At 38.7% G+C, this 21,038-nt stretch overlaps 2 pseudogenes across 2 annotated transcripts; both read right to left on the minus strand.

The window, feature by feature from the left end:
- Window positions 1-10,472: 10,472 nt before the first annotated feature.
- On the minus strand, window positions 10,473-14,487 carry LOC113012244 (B2 bradykinin receptor pseudogene; annotated as a pseudogene). Its single transcript, XR_013903602.1, has 3 exons — window positions 13,965-14,487; window positions 13,386-13,447; window positions 10,473-12,966 (listed from the first exon to the last, which is right to left on the minus strand). The product of XR_013903602.1 is annotated as a B2 bradykinin receptor pseudogene (transcript).
- Window positions 14,488-15,801: 1,314 nt separating this feature from the next.
- On the minus strand, window positions 15,802-20,166 carry LOC113012348 (B2 bradykinin receptor pseudogene; annotated as a pseudogene). The gene is made up of 2 exons (XR_013903601.1): window positions 20,050-20,166; window positions 15,802-18,949 (listed from the first exon to the last, which is right to left on the minus strand). The product of XR_013903601.1 is annotated as a B2 bradykinin receptor pseudogene (transcript).
- Window positions 20,167-21,038: the final 872 nt, after the last annotated feature.

The raw sequence follows: 21,038 nt of genomic DNA on the forward strand, positions 1-21,038 counted from the left end.
TGAACATAATGATGCACAGGAAATGTAAACTAAAACACAAACACATAGAAACTGGACTTTCAAAATAAACAGGAAAACATGACAAGACACAGCCATGACAGCATTAACCAGGCAGACCAGAAACATGACAGATAAGACACAGTAATCAACAAGGGGAACTTTAACACATGGGAAGATGACCCAAAGGAGACCTACTAAACAATGAACAATAACTACAACTAAGGAACCTAGGATCTAATGGCAAAAGGACTAACTATAAACAATGAATATCAAAATACAAGAAAACACAAACCGCTGGGTCATATGGGGACAGTCAGATGCACGGACTGTTTTAGTCACTCTTAAAAGAACAGCAGAGTCTTGAAGATATAAAAAAAAAAAACCCCAAAAGTTTAAAACATTGCTATGGCTGTTTGTGATCTGCAAAAGGATGACAGTGCATGAGCATATAAAAATGGAGACCTGAAATATAAATGTTCATCTCTGTGTCAGCTTGTGTTGTTTAAGTGTGCTATGTAGCTAAAATGGGCAGCCTGTCATGATGACTACGGCTCCTATGTCCAGATTCTGAATACTGTGCCTGCCTCTTCCCACCTGTGAGCAATCACTGGATTTGCATTTAAGACCAGCCAGTATTTTCAGCATATCGTGTTACTCCTTGTATTAGCTTTGCATCTCCAGTTTTCCTTTGCTCAGGACCAGCATACTTGTCGCTCTTCTGGTTTGACCCGTCTACTTCGCCATCGCATAACTGCTGCAAACTCACCCCTCTGCTTTTTCAGCTTGATGATTCCTTTTATTGCTCTGGAAATAACTAAAGCTCGGACATCTTGCCTGCCTCCCCTCCTGGATCACTGGTCACGAGTGAAAAGGTCAAACATCTTGTTTCACTCATCTCACGCCCCACCAAGGCACTTGCTAGGTTGCTTCCCCCAGAGGTCTTTGTTTTCCTGCTTTTCAAGTAAGCATTGTGTCAAGATTAAATTACTGCCGGTATTACAGAAATAACCCTCCTCTCCCTGTGATTACAGTGACTCCACTCCTGAGACGCTTGCTCCTACCATGCTTTCATGGTTAAGACTCTTGAGTTAAATAAACCTTTTGGGTCCACTCCATATATTTATGTAGCTAATCAGTCTGCTGAAGTAACTATGATGAACAATAATACTTGACCTAATGCAGCATCAGACATGACTGAGACATTATTTACACACCTGCACTGCATAAAACGATTTTCAAGGAAGTAAAAAAAAACAAAAACCTTGTTTATGCATATTTTTTCTTATTTTTCTATCTAAGAAAAAATATTCTTAACAAGCAAGTTTTGCACATTTTAGGAAAATATGTCTGACTTTTTCTTAATAAGATATTTCAGCTCATCTTGAGCTTTATTAACTGGTTACAGGGTATGGCAATGGTTTGTTTGAAATTCCACAATAAGAATAACATCATTTTTCTTATTTCAAGCGTAAGGCCACATAAACAACTTTTCAGTTTGAGAAAAGAGCCCTGTGCAGCATGTCTTCCCCTCTCTCCCTCAGCTTTCCTGTCAATTCTTCACTGTCACAATCAATAAAGGCCTAAAATATAGGGGGGAAAAATTAATGACACTAAAGTTTGTCCTATAGAAAGCTTTTGTTTTGTTTGTGTGAAAATCTCAGGCATACAGCAGATTCATTTGCTAGTTTTTCGGATTCCCAACGACCCTGAAAAGAATAAGCAGAAGAGACTGGGAGGATGGATGGATGGATGGAGTAGAGCTGTTTTTGTAGTGTATATGAGCTATGTAGTTGCGTTCTTTCATATCCCTATGTAAGTTGATGGTGTTGCCACAGAGGAAAATTTCCTTCCAACATGCATCACTGTTTGCAGTTTTTCCATATACAAAAAAGGCTATGAAGTACCTCTACACCATACTTTCTCACGCACTGCAGCCTGCATGTTGCTGCTCAGTGCCACTGGGTCAGGTGATCACTAGACGAGATAAAATGACAAATATACAGTATATTGAGTCTGCTCTTTAGATCCTGCAAAAATCCAACTGTGAGAGATCGTCCTGAGTCTTTGACTTTGTGACTTTTGTATCTTTGTTTCACTTTTAGTCTTTTGTTCTGATTACTTTTATACTATAGGTTCCATTTACATTTTGAGTATTTGCTTTTACTTCCTTGTGCCTTTCATTTTAATCCTCCTCCCCTAGTGTTTCATTGTATATTAAGTCTCCTTAACCTGCGTAGTTGCTTCCTGTTTTACTTTGATGGTCATGTGTCTCTGGTGCTTTGTATAAAATTTTACCTCCCAAATCACTTTCAGCTGTGTTCCCCATACACTACCCCTCCCCTCATTATCTTGTGTATATTTTGTCTGAGTCTCCTCTTTGTTCTTTGTTGCATCACTCGCAGTCCTCTTTCCTTGCTTGGTGTACTGAGAGATCTGGAATTTAGTTTTACTGGCTTTGTTCTGTAAACTGTAGTGGACTTTTTTAATTCACTGAATTCTTTAGTATTAAATGCTGATTTGAGTTTAGTTCCTGTTTGACTCTTGCATTTTGCTCCTCAAAACGTTAATGCTCGTGACCATTTCTAAACTTTAGATTAAACTTAAATCCTTTCTTTTCATAAAGCTTAGAGTTGGGCCTAAATCATGTGAACCTTAACCATCCCTTATTTATGCTGCTCTAGGCTTATACAGTTAAGGGCGTTGCTACAGTTCACTGCGCATTTCTTCACCTATATCTTTTTATTCATCATGGGTTTTAATGCTAATACCACAGAAAAAAGATAACAGTTGTCATGGTTCCAGTAACACAGTGCTTTGAGTTTGTTGGTTCATGATTTGTTTGGGGGTTATGTTCTAGTTTTGTATATTATATTAATATTATTTCCCATTACTTCAGAATTTTGTTATAGTTCTTTCTAGCTTTGTTCCTTGATTTATGTTCCCCTTTGGGATCGTTGTGTCCCCACGCCTTCTGATTTTTCTGTGTTCCAACTCTGTGGCTGTCAGCCCCATGTCACTTTCCCATTGTCGAATAGTCTTCTGTCTGTTTGCTATATCTACTTCCAAAGATCTCAGCGTTCAGTTTATCAATATAGTACACCCCCTTTGGGACACTTACAGAGAATTTGTCTGTTTTTAAACATCGAGCCAAAATGTCAGAATCTCATGATAATTCACAGAAATATTGTTTAGTGCATTTACAAACATCCTGTGGGATCTGGAATGTGGTTTTCAGCGGGGGAGCTGGCCCCAGGGAGGGGTCACTTGCCCCTCCCTTCCTTCCCTCCCCATCTCCAGCTGCCTCCCTCTTCCCGCTCCACCACAACCACCCACACATGCAGGACCTTGGAGTAGGGGTATGTCACCAGGGTGCAGAGGAGGCCACCCCCCCTGTCCCCTTCTGGCTGCCTCTGCCTCAATTTTATCCCACAACTTAGACATTCACATTACTCACACTCTCATTACACATACATATAGGATCTTGGGGGTGGGCACGATACACGGAATCCAAAGTACCATCAGGGTGTACACCCCACCCCTGGCGTCGTTGCCCACCTCTCAATGTTAAATACACGTAGACATTGAGGGCCAGCAGGAGGGACCATGCGCTTACCTGCTGCTCTCTGGCAGGTAGCTCCATGCCCTCCTGGGTTTTAAATGCACCTTAGAACACACATGCATCAACACTACAATGAGCGGGTGGAGGGAGGTTTGGAGTCTTCTCTCACCCCCATTCTCTGCGACCTGCTGGAGCGGGGGGGCTAGGAGGAGGAGTTGGCCGTCCGGCTGCGGTCTGGAGTGTGGGGCCTCCCTGCTGCTGCGGAGTCGGGGCGGTCTGCCTCCCCCCACCGCAGGGAAAAGGGTAACACCACCTGGGTCTGTTTCTCTTTCCCTCTTTCTTTCTCCCCTTCTTTCCCCCAGTCAAGTCTTTCCCATATTCAGTAAGTGAAAATAAAATAAACAATAAAAGGTGAATCAAATGGACCATTATGGCAAGGCTGGGATGGTCAATTTGGTAAAGTAAATCCGTTGGGCATCTTTGTTTGCCTTTAGACAACAATTCTGATGGCAAAAGAGCCAAACGGGACAGGCAAGAAAAAAAAAATGGAATGTGGTTTTATTTTGTCATAGTCTTGGGTTTTGGACCACTGGTCTTATCTTTTTATTGTATAAATCTGGTTTCATGCTTATTCATTTATTCTGTTCCTCATATGGTCTGGTATGGTTCCTGTATGGTTCCTGTATGGTTTCTGTATGGTATTCTCTGTTAGTAGTCTGTGTTTATTTCTTCCCTTAGTGTTCCACTTGTGTGGTTATAATTTATTGTTTCCTGATTTATTTTGGTAGCTATTTGTCTTTTGTGTTTTGCTCTTAGTTTTCTCAGTTTACTTGAACTCAAATGAACCCAAATGGGTTCATATCCTCTCTCATCGATTCTGTTTTTATTGATTCAGATATTATTTTACAGTGTGTGTGACACTGAGGTGGTCTAGAAATAAACATAACTGAGTTGACTGATGTAAAAAAAAACAGAAAATATTTGATGTAAATATTTATATATATTATCTCTTTGTCCTTTCCTTCATATGATGATTTACTTGGCACCATTTATCTCACACAAAGTGATTGTTATTTATAAAAGTTTAATAAATAAAAAAAGTCCTGAAATTAATCCTTTAATCTTTAATATAAACATATTTAATGTGGCAGTAAATGAGCCATTACTTAAAAGTCCTCACTTGACCCAGCTCTCTATATCTCAAATTCTTGAAAGAGTAGCTATAAAGCAACTAAGTCATCATCTGCAGGGGAAGTGTTTATTTATAAAGTTTCAGACCTTAGTGATGATTATATGGATTGTTACTCTGTGTCATACCCATACCTATCATGAAAAATCATAACATGAAACATTTAAGTCTAAATAAGAGATTGGAAATAAGATTAACAATAACATGAATGATTATTAAATTAATAACTGTTATTAGAAGAACAACAGAGTAGCAGGCAAATTGTTTTGTGGATGCATATGAGATGCTCAATATTAGCATGAGACCACTAATACTGAAGAAGCCTCTGAGATGAGGTAAAACATCTCCACAAAATATAAAGTCCACTCAGTGATAATTTTCACAGCAAAAGCACATGCGAACACTCAGAGATATAGCATATATTGATATAACAAGATGGTAGGGGACAGAGTTTGAACTGAGGGTTTAAATTGTTCATTACAAGCCCTCAGTTTTATTAATTTTATTCATTTAACCACAGCCTTTAATATGGGATTTTTTTTGGCATATGTTGTTATCTGTAAAGCACTTTGACTGCAAAATTTTTCAACTGTGTAATATAAATAAAGGTTGTTTGAATGATTGATATTCTGTCAATAATAATCAGTTTTGTAGCACTGTTATTGTTTGATCAAATCTAAAACCATTTGTTAGAAATCAATTATCAGTCAATATGAGTCATAGATTCCTTCTACATGAGGTTCTCTAGAAACTTACAGTAGTAGAGTGCCCAGCGCAGTAAAAGAGAACAATTATGGTGTCTTTCCAACTACATATTTGTATTCTTGCTATTGAAATCTCAAGACCTAAAACCTTTTGCAGCTTCCCTACACCAGAGAATTCACTCTTTTTCAGTCTTTTCACTCGCCATGGGTTTGAGGAGTGGAGATACGTGCATCAGTTTTATTTTTATTGCACAAAAGCACAAGAGCTCGATGGTAAAGTAGATGCTGCACCGAGACAGAAACAGTCTCATTGTTGTGGAAACCTGTGGAAAACTGTTACCCCGGTTTCAATCGTCCATTAAGGTCGTGTCGGAAAGGTGGATGTTGTACAAGATAAGGACAATAGCGACAATACCTCCCACCCACTCAATGACCTGCTGGCCTGTCACAGGAGCACGTACACTGAGAGATTGAGATTACCCAAATGCATCACTGAACAACACAGGAAATCACTCCTGCCTGTACAACTGATCCATCTAATGCACAGTACACAATGCAATAGTTACACCCTTTGTGATGGCTGCATGCAACCACACAATTGAGATACTTAGGTAATATTCATTTGGTCTTTTGTCTTATGTTTACGTTATACTCTAAAGCTTCTGTGATCATAAGTTAACTAATTTGATATTTTGAGTTTACCTGTAATGCATGACAGCACTAAGCTATAGCCCAAATGGTGGCATAGACTTTGCTTTGCATTGTTTGTTATTTTATATAGGTATGTTATATTGATTATATTTCTGCTCTTTCTGAGTTACCTGACCTCTGCTCCAGTCCTTCCTGGTTTGGCTGAAAGAGGAGGCTGAGGGTGGAGCTGGTTTAAATGCAGAAGCCAATAAAGTGGACTGGACCATCTATTGTGATCATGCAGGGGGAATGGGGTTCTTCGTGAATGATGGTTAGCTGTTATCTCTTTAGTTTTCACTTTTGGTGTATATAATGGTTTATTCATTTGCTATATAACTGGAGCTGTTTCTCATTTGGGCAGGTCAGTTTGTTGAGTTATGTTTTTAAGTGACTTTTGAGTAGCGTTCTGTTAAGGTAACCTCTTTTATGGGCCCACTTGGTTCTTAAAAACTTTGTTTGTTATTTTGAATTTTTGTAATCATCTTGTCCTTTTTGGGGGTATAATAAAACCCATTTTTTTGAAGATTACATTTGTCCCTGTGTGTTCCTGGCTGCTTGGGTCATGACACCCTTTTTCACATCCTACAGTGAAAATAACAAAGTTTGGAGTAAAATGTCAGTCATATATATTTCATCTCTGTCATATATTTTATATTTATGATTGAGCTCTTTGTATATATTAGAGCTAATTCATATATTTTGTAAACTTTGTAATATATTGCATTATTTAATCTAGTTTAGTCTGTTACTGTTCTTATTGTCTATTGTCTCACTGTAAACACATAATTTCCTTAGTGAAGTATTCTGATTCTGATTACACAGCTGACAGAACTTTAAGCATCTGCAGAGACAGCATGCACCCAGAGGGGTTTTATAGCTGAATGTATGCAGACGCAATCCCAGCAGGCAAAGCCTGATCTTCATCAGGCAACAAAAGCAGTTTTTAGTGGTCAGATTTGAAGACTCCATTTCTACTTGTGCATGTTTCTAAAATAGAATCACCGTGGCGATTGTTTTAGTCTCTTCGGGTTGGTTTTCATCTTTGCCTTGTGTTGTCAACTCAAAAAACAAAGAGACTGTATTTGTGTTCTTAATAGGATAGTAATTTGTTTTGGTGCATATAGGTTTATATTGTTATTTAGTAATTTTGTGAAAATGTTTATCAAATAAAGGTTTTCCTTGAGTATTACATTCACCAAAAAAGTCTCTTGAGTCACTGATGTTCACAGCACAAACACTGCATATCATCATTTTCACAGCTCCTTGTATTCTAATGCAACTTTTTTTAATTTTGTTTTAATTATATGTGTTTGCTTTAGCATAAATATTCTAAAACTGTTTATCAAAACATAAATAGTTTAATTAATAATCTCCAGTTTAGATGCTGGTTTTCAAAACTTGTAAAGCTGGCAGGTTAACTGAAGAATTTTCCCTTTATGTTTTTAGAATTATTCAGCAATTCAGTCACAAATAATGTGGAAAAACAGAAACAAAAGGAGCAGAACAAAGTTAAAACAGAAAAGTAAAAAAAAAGAAAACCAAGCCAAATTAAACATGTGCATACTTTGCTGGCAAAAGATTCTGTCTCTAGAAAAAGACAACATAAAACCATCAGGTACACTTTTCTAGTACCTCTTACTAATGTCTTTGTTTGCTTAACTTAAAAGAAAAAACTGATATCAAAATAATTTTAGACAAAATATGCATCTTCTCTGCGTCATCGCTTCCTCTGTGTAGTTAATTCCTCTATTTTTCTAAAGAAATGTCTTCAGAAATACGTAAATATTTGTCATGCCCTTGTGGGCTCTTCCAAAGAAAACTGTCTGTCATCAAACCAAAATGTTGTATTCTTGCTTAATGTATTTACAAGCAACCTCAGCACATAGGAGGTTGTTGTTACTTTTTGGACGTAGGATCGACAACAGCTGAACCAGAGTATCACAGTCTTGTTAATCATGTGTAAATTCTGAACTCAAACTCGTGCAGTCCCAGCTATCAGACTCAAGTGTATCCACATGGACCTGAGCAGCCATCTGTCAAGATACTGTCTCTGGCCACCTGTCCAGCCCCCAGAGAGATCCTGCAACCTTTGTTACCAGCTCACTCCTCAATCACCTGAAAGGTGCCAATCCAGATGTGGATGTTCTGCCCTGCCTTGTTATCACCAGCCACTCGAGAGGCCAGAACCTGTCTCCATAATGTTTTTATTTGGATCTGTATCCTTCTACTATATATACGACTGACAGCTGTTGTCAGTCCTACGTTCCAAAAACTAAAACAACATCCTATTTGCCGAGGATGCTTGTAAATACACTAAGCAAGAATCCAACATTTTGGCAAGTTTTTCTTTGGAAGAGACCACAAGGGCGTGAGAGAGAGAGAGAGACGCAATATAATTTAGCTGATTTATGATAAAGAATGAAAAAATAATGTGGTAAGTGTTTATATTTTCTGTAATGCTTACATCATCTGCCTTTGCCTTATTTGATGAAAAACAATAGGAAATGTGAGATGTGTCATACTTGAGGGGATTTGCTGTATGAGTGCATTTAATTTAGATCCCTCCGGGGTCAAGAATTGTGAATGATGAAGAAAAATAGATACATTGATAAAATGATAAATAGTAACTACAACACTACTACAAACCGGATTCCAAAAAAGTTGGGACACTAAACAAATTGTGAATAAAAACTGAATGCAACGATGTGGAGATGGCAAATGTCAATATTTTATTCAGAATAGAACATAAATCATGGAACAAAAGTTGAAACTGAGAAAATTTATAATTTTAAGGGAAAAATATGGTGATTCAAAATGTCATGGTGTCAACAAATCCCAAAAAAGTTGGGACAAGGCCATTTTCACCACTGTGTGGCATCTCCCCTTCTTCTTACAACACTCAATAGACATCTGGGGACAGAGGAGACCTCAAGTTTAGAAATAGGAATGCTCTCCCATTCTTGTCTAATACAGGCCTTTAACTGTTCAATCGTCTTGGGCCTTCTTTGTCGCACCTTCCTCTTTATGATGCGCCAAATGTTCTCTATAGGTGAAAGATCTGGACTGCAGACTGGCCATTTCAGTACCCAGATCCTTCTCCTACGCAGCCATGATGTTGTGATTGATGCAGAATGTGGTCTGGCATTATCTTGTTGAAAAATGCAGGGTCTTCCCTGAAAGAGATGACGTCTGGATTTGAGCATATGTTGTTCTAGAACCTGAATATATTTTTCTGCATTGCTGGTGCCTTTCCAGACATGCAAGCTGCCCATGCCACACGCACTCATGCAACCCCATACCATCAGAGATGCAGGCTTCTGAACTGAGCGTTGATAACAACTTGGGTTGTTCTTGTCCTCTTTGGTCCGGATGACATGGCGTCCCACATTTCCAAAAAGAACTTTGAATCGTGACTCGTCTGACCACAGAACAGTCTTCCATTTTGCCACACTCCATTTTAAATGATCCCTGGCCCAGTGAAAACGCCTGAGCTTGTGGATCTTGCTTAGAAATGGCTTCTTCTTTGCACTGTAGAGTTTCAGCTGGCAACGGTGGATGGCACGGTGGATTGTGTTCACTGACAATGGTTTCTGGAAGTATTCCTGAGCCCATTCTGTGACTTCCTTTACAGTAGCATTCCTGTTTGTGGTGCAGTGTCATTTAAGGGCCCGGAGATCACGGGCATCCAGTATGGGTTTATGCCCTTGAGCCTAACGCACAGAGATTGTTCCAGATTCTCTGAATCTTCGGATGATGTTATGCACAGTTGATGATGATAACTGCAAAGTCTGTGCAATCTTTCGCTGGGTAACACCTTTATTGCTCCACTATCTTTCTGCACAACATTGTGGGAATTGGTGATCCTCTACCCATCTTGGCTTCTGAGAGACACTGCCACTCTCAGAAGCTCTTTTTATACCCAATCATGTTGCCAATTAACCTAATTAGTGTTAATTGTTCTTCCAGCTCTTCGTTATGCTCAAATGTACTTTTTCCAGCCTCTTATTGCTACTTGTCCCAACTTTTTTGGGATTTGTTGACACCGTGTAATTTTGAATCAACATATTTTTCCTTTGAAATGATCTCAGATTAAACTTTTGATCTGTCATCTACGTTCTATTCTGAATAAAATATTGACATTTGCCATCTCCACATCATTGCATTCAGTTTTTATTCACAATTTGTTTAGTGTCCCAACTTTTTTGGAATCCGGTTTGTATTTTTATTAGTACAACTAACTACTGTTGATAACAATAATAATAATACTGTCACGGCTAACCAGGGTGAGTCGTGTGGGGGAATAAATGAGGACACAAGAGCAGGCACTCGCTGAGACGCGAAAGAGGTTTATTGGAAAAGAAAACACAAGGTGAAAATGGTGAAACGGAACTAAAGATAATCTATAATGGGGAAATCTAAACAGCAAACCTGAACATGAAAGAAGGACAGCAGGGAGAACACACGGTTTATACACAGGCCGACCAGTGAGTACATGAGTTGACACAACTTAAATACACACTGAAGAAAACAGGGAGATTACATACAGGTGGGGAACACAGCTGGACCTGATGAGCCTGACGAGACGGGAGGAAGCACTGAATACACTTACATAAGACATGGACCTTCAAAGTAAAACAGGAAACAAGAAACAATTCACAAAGACACAGACTTGACATTGAACTAAACCTCCACTAAACATGAGGGCACAAGACACAAAACCTAAGAACAAAACTCTAAACCAGAATAAACTGAAACATAGAATTATAATAATAATCAACAAAGCATAACAAGAGAATCAGAATACAAACCATAATACAGAAAAATATGCGAAACTGAAAATGCTGGGTCAAATGACCCTGAACCGTGACAAATAAACATCCATCCATTCTCTTCCTCTTACCCTTTTCAGGGTCGCAGGGGGCTGGAGCCTATCCCAGTTGTCTTAAGGCGAGAAGCAGTGTACACCCTGCACAGGTCGCCAGTCTGTCGCAGGGCTAACACATAGAGACAGACAACCATTCGCACTCAAATTCAAGCCCACCAACAGCATGTCTCTGGACTGTTAGTGGGCTTATTTAAATATATATATATAGAGAGAGATACACCAGGTCATTCACCTTGTACAGCAGCGGTACTCCGAACTGAATATTTGGAGGATGTCAATGAATAGCTTTAACATAATAATCCTGAACTGAAATTTGAAAAAATGGATAAACATAAGAAAAGACTTGCATATATTCTGACTTCAAGATATGAATCATGTTTAATGTAAACAATGTAATCTGTGATAACTGATAACATTAAGTTTAACATGAGCATCCACCACTGTAAGAATATAAATACATGACAGAAAATAAGAAAAACACATAATGTGGTACCTGCAAGAAAAACTGCATTAACATGTGTAACTTTTGCCCTATTCAAAACCAGTTCACTACCATCTCTCTGCTCTTATACTTGGCCTTGTTCAAGTCCTTCATATGATTTTGTGTTGTTATATTATATTTTTGTTCTTATTTAATATGAGCATCCGCCAGTGTAAATGTTATTCATATTGTATTGGAACAAAAATCACTATAAAACAGAAATATATATCACATTTAAGTAACAAATATGTTATGCCTGTATATCACTTTTTGAAGAAGCAATGTTTCATAGACAATTAAACCCCATATATTCACATTACATAAATGCTAAAAAAAGAGAAAAAAGAAAAAAAGTTCTTATGCCTGGATAAATAATTGTCATTGTATAAAATCACCAATCACAGCAGCACACCTCAAAACTCAAAAGGTCACAATCCTGCTTATCTTAAGCCATTGTCAGATTTAACACTTGTGGGGTGTGCTCATGAGGAGCGTGTGCTTGATCTTCTTGTTTTCTTGTATTTCTGCGGCATTAAGAATTCCTTTGCTCTTTTCTGGAAGTTTCTCCCAATGGCAACATAGAGAATGGGGTTAAGGACACTGTTGAAAAAAGCTAAGTACACAGTAATTTGTTTGTAGATGTCAAGTATGGTGTGACACCTCACAATACCAACACGTTCAAGCACATCTAGTATCCTGCTCAACTGGAATGGACCCCAACAAATTTGGAATGCCAGAAGAACTACCAGGATGAGAGTGGTGGCTTTCTGCTCCTTCCCATGCCCCTTTAGCCTGTTTCTCAGTGCTTGAATAATCTTGACAGCGCAGAGGGAAATAATGGAAACAGGGATTACGAAGCTGAAGATTATGGTTATTGTCTCATATACTAGATGGTGGTCTTCAGTGAAGAGAATGCCACATGCAGTAATATTTGATGTACTGGGGATTAACTTCCTGTAGATTAATACGGGGAGTGCAAAGATAACGCCAAGAATCCACACAACTACACATGCCAGCTTGGCATAAAATGTCCTACACATGCTGTGATGGGACAGTGGGTGCACCAGCCCCACATAGCGATCTATGCTAACCAGAACAAGGAAGTAAATGCTGCAGAGTGCATTCATTTTTATTATGGCAGGTATCACTTTGCACAGGCTCTCACTGAAAGCCCAATTAAAGCCCTTTCCTACATAGTCAGCCCAGAAGGGCAAACAGCACACCAGAACAAAGTCAGCTCCAGCCAAGTTGCTCAAGTAGATCTCAGCTACTGTGCAGGCTTTCTTGTGGAAGCAGAAAACCATCAGCACAAACGCATTAAAGATGATTCCAAGCACACTGATGGCCAGGATGTAGTATGAACCCAGAGTGAAGATCAAACTATTTGGCTCAAGATTAGTACAATTTGTATTGTTTTGGTTTCCAGACATCGTTACAGGGATGAGGTTGACAGGGATACTGCAGAAAATAGAGAACAGAGTACAGATAAAACATTATTGTAGGCTAACTTTCACAATTATTTTTCTTTTCCTTTTTTCTTTCAAAAGAGGAAAAAAAATATCCACACTTAAAGTATTCCATGCATGGAAGTTAATAAAGACAAAGTGAGTGGTCAAAGCTGTCATCGTTATATTTAGGGGTAGATTTAATCTACACCGGTATAAAACTGTCTTTTGGCATTAAAAGCTACTGTGGGGGTTTACTAAAAAAGGAACAGTGTCGACTTTAAGACTAAAATCCGCAGGGGCAAGTGACATGATGATGGTACAGTTGCAAAAATGTACCCATGTGAGTGAAAGGTTGTTGGGGTGATCTCCCATAACAGTGCCTTAATTTATATACAAAGATGTTGTCAGTTAATTTCAGTAATTACCTACCAAGAGCAGAGACTCAAAAACAAGCACGCCCGATGAGTTAAAGTAGAGGTGTCAATGAAGTCCTGAAAGAAATATTACAGTGTAAGTGCAGGTTTTAAACCTGTTTCTCTATGAAAACAGTCTAGCAGTTAAGGTAAATGAGAGCAAGAAGAAGAAATATGGTTTTGTCTAAGGATGAACTCTTCTTAGAAACTTGTGAGATTCTGAGGACTGAGACTCAGGTGCAGCACAGATTTATCCAGCGGTGAGTTTATTCCAAACTACTCCATCATCTGAACATGAGCATATTATTGTAGTGTATTGTAGTCCATATTATTCCACTGCTTATTCTACGAGCTGTGAGGTTGCAGAAACCTATTATAGCCTAAATTACCCATATTATTCAGACAGTAACCCGACGCGCTAACATAATGACATCACAGCTACAGTTATAAATATGATATGCTTGTCTCTCATAGCCAGAAAAAAACAAACAAAAAACAACGACATAAAAATCCCTGTGTGGTGCTGAGAAAAAAAAAACAGAGCCGGTTTTTAATAAAATTCTAGTATTACTACTTAAGAGCAGGAAGTACCCACCTCTAAAAACGCAAGGTTGGGATTCCGTCGAGACTTACAGAACAGAGCAAAAGTTTTGTCCCCGCGCTCACAGCTTAGAGGGATCCATCCGTCACAGTTACGTACGCTGATAATATTTCCTGATCTTATTCCAAATAAATGAACACTTCAGCTCCATAATCAACAGTAAGAGGTGTTTTTTTTTCAAAGTTACATTTAGTGTCCAGGAAATCTAGCAAATCAGGTTTGCATGCTTCTTTTAAATATTCTCCTCCGAAAGTTTTTTTTTTTTTAACCCGTAAAGAAAACACTCCTACAAATACTTCACCAATAAGGTAAGCCACCAGAATACCTGCTGTGACCACACCTTCCATCGTAAAACTGGCACTGCACCTCATTAAATCCCGACCGTAGCGATTCAGCTTTAAAAGCGTTTCTCGTCTTTCCTCAGACCGGTCCGAACACCGAAATGTCTTAGTGTCTTAGATTAATGCCAGATTCTGATTCAATATGTAATACTGGCTTCAATAGATATCAAGCATTTAAAAACAAACCTCAGATGAGTGCTTTTATGCACATTATTGTCATGGTCTGGGGTTGTGAGGGAAAGGAGGACCCAGGGGCAGAGCTCTGTGTGTACAGTGCGTTTATTTACAGTGTGGTAAATACTGATGCCAAACTAATCCCCGCGCTCCCCAAGACTCCCGTGTGCGTCTTCCAGTGGCGTCCGTGTTCGTGCTCCCCGGTGACTCTGCACACCCTGTGCGTGCTGTGCTGTCCTTCTTCTCCACGCTCCTCCTGCAGGGAAAACAATGGAAGCGGCCGTTAGACACTGACCCCTGCGGGCAAACACGATCTGTACTTCCTGGACTAACAAATCCTGCGCTGGAGAAAGCTCCATCGCTCTGTTAAGTAGCTGCCCCCGACGAGCTTGATCAGAAGTAGGTGTGTGAGAACCTAGGCGTGATCAGCAGCTGGCAGGGCCACACCCATCGCGCTGTGCAAGTTTCTTAATTTGCACAGCGTGTAAGTTAATTGAAGGGTGTTTTTAAAGTTTTGAACAAGTAATGGCAAAAAGCTGAAAACCCTGTTACTGTTGACTTGTTAATCCCCTTTGCAGAGCAGAAAGGCAGAAACATGAAGGATTAAAAAACAACCAAAATTAAGTTTGGCTTGCAGGCAAAATAATCTGTTCTCCAGGTGGAAAAAAAGGCCAAACGAATTCCTACTAAATAGCTGTGTTTTTCTTACTTAAAAGAGAAAGTAAACTGAATTTAAACTAATATATAATGACTCACTCTTTAGCCAGCTCTTCTGCTTTTCAGTCAATGCAGTCTTTGTTTTTTCCACTTCAAGTAGCACTTTGTCTCTTTGCATGGTTCATTTTTATGGTGTTGGTTCAGGTATTGTTTTATGGACCTTTATAGACTCGGGCCTTCTGTGAACATAACATCTGAAAAGGCATTTGAACTGTTTGATTAAGCTCAGAATGCAAATACTATTGTTATCAGTTGGTGGAATAATTGAGAGAATCTCTCACTAAACATTGGGTTGGCATTATTTTCCATTTCAATTATTGCATAATTTTGTGTTTTCGGGTGAGCTATAGGCCATACCTATGTGGGAGTGGAGATTCCCCTCTAGTCAAGCAGTCAGCCATTTGGAGATTACTGCACGGAGTGGTTGATTGGTGATGATTTGAGCCCATCTATATAAAGGGGGAGAGAAAACGGGAATGAATGGGTTTTTGTAGGACACAGTTGCAGCAGGGGAAGCTGGCTGGAAAGGGAGACTCCAGTGACAGAAGGAAAATAGTATTAGATTAATAGAGATTAATAGATTAATAGAGTACTAGAGCTCAACCCGAAATCACTTCCTTTATTCTGTATCATAGCGATATGAAGACATTTACACTAAACAAACAGAAAATACTCCACTTTGACACATGCAATTTTCTCTCAAATGAAACCATTATTTTATGTTCATGTTTAATCCCCAAAAAAGTAACATTTACATGGACAGGACTTTTAAGAAAATTTATATTTATATCATGTTATTTCAATAGTCCCCGTGTGGTTCAGTGTATTCTGTTAAGTTTACTGGGATGTGCCAATATGTCCATGAGATAAATCCGATACTGACAGAGATATGCCTGCTGTTTACATTGTAACAGCTGCCTGTTGACAGTTCAAAGCCTGCCACTGAGTGGACAGGTACGCCTGGAGTTTGTTAATCCTTTGTAGTTTAATCAATCACAGCTTACCAAATAAAGGCTTATCAGAGGTGCTGAGAACCATAGCCATCCATCTATTCTTTTAACCATTCATCTAGTTCTGGGACATATGAGGACTGGAGTCTATCCCAGCTGTCATACGGGGAATCCACACTGGACTGAGCCAACACAGATTTACATTAAGACCCACATTCCCCACAACTGCCAAGCTGAAATCACCAACTAATCCAAAGTATAAAATATCTAATAACTCACATAGTGTAACTTAAAAGGGGATGTGCGTTTAATTTAAAACATTATTTTTGATTTAGAACTTAAAGTTCCCTGGTGTGTAGACATTTATTTACCACAGCGGACTACAGAAGATGCCAGTAAATGAGGATTATTGAGTTTTTGTATTTACACTGATCTAGCAAGGTGATATATCGCAAGTTCACTGTATAAATGTTTCACAATACATACACAGAAGCTGCCACTAAAAGCGGAGTTTGAGTACGAGGCATACAATTCGCTGTTTTTCATATACTGTTACATACATGCAAAGATTAATACAGTGTGCAGGTAGTTCTTCAGTATTGGTAGGTTAAATGTCTTTTTGGAGTCACAGGAGTAGGAAAGGAATTCTTTACAATGTAATACACAACAGTAAGTAATACTGCGCAGCACAATAGGTTTAGTGGTTTACAGTTCATCACTAAAGTATTCCAATCGGTAGCAGTAAAACCGCATAATGTTGCAGCACAGAGACATATTAATACACAACCACTCACATGTACAGTGTGGAACATCTAACCATTAAAATCTTGTGTTAATGCTTTTAACGCTGTTAACCTTCTTTCATCTCCTTTGTATAGTCGTTCCATTATATTAGCTTGTGTCCATTACTTATGTAATAGAGAATAAATGTGGTAATGCTATTCAATTATGTAGCAGTGTTATTATTGCATTAGATCTGAAAGCATATCTAATAAAATATAACTGAATAAAAAAAATAAAGCAGTAGAATGGCAGATTCAGATTCGCGTCTCAGATCCTGTTATACCGAAGCTATACCGGATCCTTGGCTTTGAAAGCAACCCCACCCTTGTTGCTTGAACTTTTGATGTAAAACAAGAGATGTGGATTATATTTGTGTGTGTGTGTGTGTGTGTGTGTGTGTGTGTGTGTGTGTGTGTGTGTGTGTGTGTGTGTGTGTGTGTGCGTCTGTGTGTGTGCGCGTCTTCTAACTTTGCCTGATTAACAGTCCTAGTTAATCCTTATTTATCTTGGCTTTTAGTGAAGCCTCTTAGTTCATTCTTGCTGTTGCAGCTTCTTCTCTCTAAGCCAACTTTATTCTGAGCATGACTTAAATAGTAGGTGGTTGGGACTGCTGTGCTCACAGCCAGAGCTGTATACCTGAGATGATAATATCAAGGATATCACTCTCACTGACATTATGCAGAACCAAGACTCTAAATGCTCAAGAGACTGTGCGTTACTTTCAAATATGCTTCTTTAATATGGATATCCACCAAATTCCTGGTATTGTATGTGCATAGAATTAGGGAAAAAAATAGCAGCACCCCTCAAGGCACTCAAACCTTACTACTACTTTCTGGAGATACAGTGTAATAAACAGTGTTAAATAAACCCTATATATTCAGATTGCCTAAAAAAATGTTTTCTCATGCTTGGGTGAATAATCACCCAGTTAATTTAAAATAACCAAAGCACACATCAAAACTCAAAAGATCAGAGAGTAGCTTGAGACTTTGTCAGCCTCAGAGTCGTTATGCGAGTTGACATGAGGCTGAATGTTTCTGTAGTCTTATTGTTCCACTGCTTGGAGAGTTCCTTAGCTCTTCTTCTGAAGTTATTTCCAGCAATGACGTAGAGAATGGGGTTAAGGACACTGTTGAAGAAGGCAAAGTACACAGAGATCTGTTGGACGATGATCAGTGCAATGTGACATTTCAGAATGCCAGTGTTTCGGAGCATATCTAGTATCTTTGTCACATGGAATGGCACCCAGCAGATCAGGAATGCCAGGAGAACTGCCAGGATGAGAGTGGTAGCCTTCTGCTCCATTTTCTTAGAGTTTAAACCCTCCATTAGCCTGTTATTCAGTGACTGAAAAATTCTGACAGTGCAGAAGGAAATAATGATAATAGGGATGATGAAGCTGAAAATTATGGTTATCACCTCATATGCCAGATATTGATTTTTTGAAGGCAAGTCAAGTGAACATTTAGTAAGATTTGACTGAGGTTTGAAATCTAACTTCCTGTAGATGAATATGGGGAGAGCAAAGACCAAGCCAAGACCCCACACAAACAGACATCCCAGTTTGGCATAAAGCGGCCTGCGTATCCTCTCATGGGAAAGCGGGTGCACCAGTGCCACATAACGATCTATGCTAACCATAACAAGGAAGTAAATACTGCAGAACGCATTCATGTAGATAACAGCTGATGACACTTTGCACAGGCTTTCACTGAAAGGCCAGTCGTATCTCTTTCTTGTATATTCAGCCCAGAAGGGCAAACAGCACACCAGAGCAAGGTCAGCTCCAGCCAAGTTGCTCAGGTATATCTCAGCCACAGTGCAGGCCTTCTTGTGGAGGCAGAAAACCATCAGCACAAACACATTAAAGATTATTCCAAGCACACTGATGACCAGGATGTAGGGTGGAACCAGAGTGAAGATCAAGCTGTTGTTGTCAACAATACAATGGTTTTCACTTGTGTTGCTTTGGTTTCCAGACATCTTGACAGAGTAAGAGTTGGAATGGATGCTGCAGAAAAACAGAGGACAGCAAATAAAATATAAAATATTATTCTAAAAACAGTTTGATGTGAGAACATTATGTTATTTTGATGGCGCACAGTACAGAGATACACATAATTACGAGTAACACTGATATATAATGCAAAATACTGCTGCTACATTTTCATTTATTTTGCAAAGAATTTGACTCAAAAACACAAAAACTGTGGCTGAGAGAGACCATTAATTCACACTTACAGTCACATTTAAAATCACAGCCTATTTAAAGTCACCAATTAACCGAAAGTGTATCTGCAAAATTAAGAGATTAATAATTGTTTTGAATAACAAGCGTTCTTGTGTGTTAGTTGAATTTTGATGAGGCGCTTTTGCTTAATCTATCATCAAACCATGGGTGCCACAACCATTGCAACAAGATATTTTTGAATTTTTCCTTCTTCCCAGAGAAACATCTGTAATAATGTTTTTCTATTAAGAAAAATAACCAGCTATTATATTATGTTATTATAGCTATTATAGCTATAATTTTGGCTATTATTCGATCTGATAATACCAGTCTACCTCTATTAAGTACTTATTTGTGTGTCTTTTTCTTTGCTTATAAACATGTAATGACAAAAAAGAGAATACCTTTCTATTTTACATGCAGAGCCCTTTCCATTATCAGTCATTTAAAGTTCCAACAGTACAATACAAGCACATCTACGTTTCTAATAACTGATTACTGTTTATCAGGACTGACCTGAGTCACTGATATTTATAGCAACCTCATTTTCTGCATATCCTCACCATCAGTTGCAGCCACATTCTTCCTAAATTAATTCTAAATGCATAAAGATTAAAACAAAAACATAACAAAATACAAACCCTCCTTTTTACATGTTTGGAGTTTGTTTCAGCGTAAATCTTCTTAGTGCATTTGGCTTAAGATAATGACTATAACACTAAACATGCAGAGACAATTCCAGTTAATGATCTCCAGTCTATATCGTGACATGTTTACACTGTCAGACATCATGTTTCTAAATCTGTGCTGTTGATAAATATTTTAACCACAGAGAAAAACACAGACAAGTATAAACCAAGCCAAATAAGGCTCATGCATACCTTTTAGGGAAAAGAGTCTGTTCTCTAGATGGAAAAAAGAACACATCAATCTAGCCAGCTACACCCTCCCAGTAACTCCAGTTGCAGTTGTTTTCTGACTCTGCCCCACTTGCTCACTTGAAGGAGAAAATAAACTGATGTCAGATGTCTTTGATGATATGAGATGACTCGATGTTTTGCCACCCCCTCCTCCATTCATTCAGCCAATCCTCTACTTTTCCTCGTTCAGTAGCATTATGTGTATCATTGCACTAAATTTACTTAACTGTGTGTGTGTGTGTACTTTTTAAATTCAGTTTGTAAGTCTGTAGAGATCAGAGCATTAGGTCAGGTGCTCCTGACAACTTACTAAATGTGGTCTCGTGCATTTACAAGCATCATGTGGGACCAGAATAATGGTAATGTTTGTTAACTCTCTCTCTCTGTCTGTCTCTCTCAAATGCATGCTCTCTCTCTCTCTTTCTATAAGTGGAGGAGTTTAATAAGAGCGCGGAGACTCAGAACAGGTCCTGACAAAGACCAGAAGAACATAGCTCGATAGATACGATAGTCACTGCTGACAGTAACAGAAGACGAAGGAGCACATGATGAGTGAGAAGCACCAGGTATTGTTTTGTTTTTTTTCTATTTTTTTAAAGGATGGATCTTAAGGATCTTTTAATTGTATTTCACAGTTGTTATAAGGCTGTCCCACAGCGGCTTCTCGCAAAGCAACATTTTCTTAGCACTATAGACTCAGTGCATGCTGCACAAGCCCGAAACCAAACAGCAGAAAAGTGGAGATAGAGTCAATATTTGAGTATTTAGCAGCCAAACTTCTAATTTCTAAAATATCCTAAAACTCAATTACAGGATACCCTAGCATAATTCGGATTGTGAATATACCAGCATAGGCTTTGCCAAATTAATTCTGAATAATATAAAATGTGAAGATCTGACAAATGTCCCAAAAATTTGTGACACTTTGTATCGCAGCTCAACTGTTTCTA

The sequence above is a fragment of the Astatotilapia calliptera genome, chromosome 19, assembly GCF_964374335.1.
Source record: "Astatotilapia calliptera chromosome 19, fAstCal68.1, whole genome shotgun sequence".
In the NCBI taxonomy this organism is placed as follows: Eukaryota; Metazoa; Chordata; class Actinopteri; order Cichliformes; family Cichlidae; genus Astatotilapia; species Astatotilapia calliptera.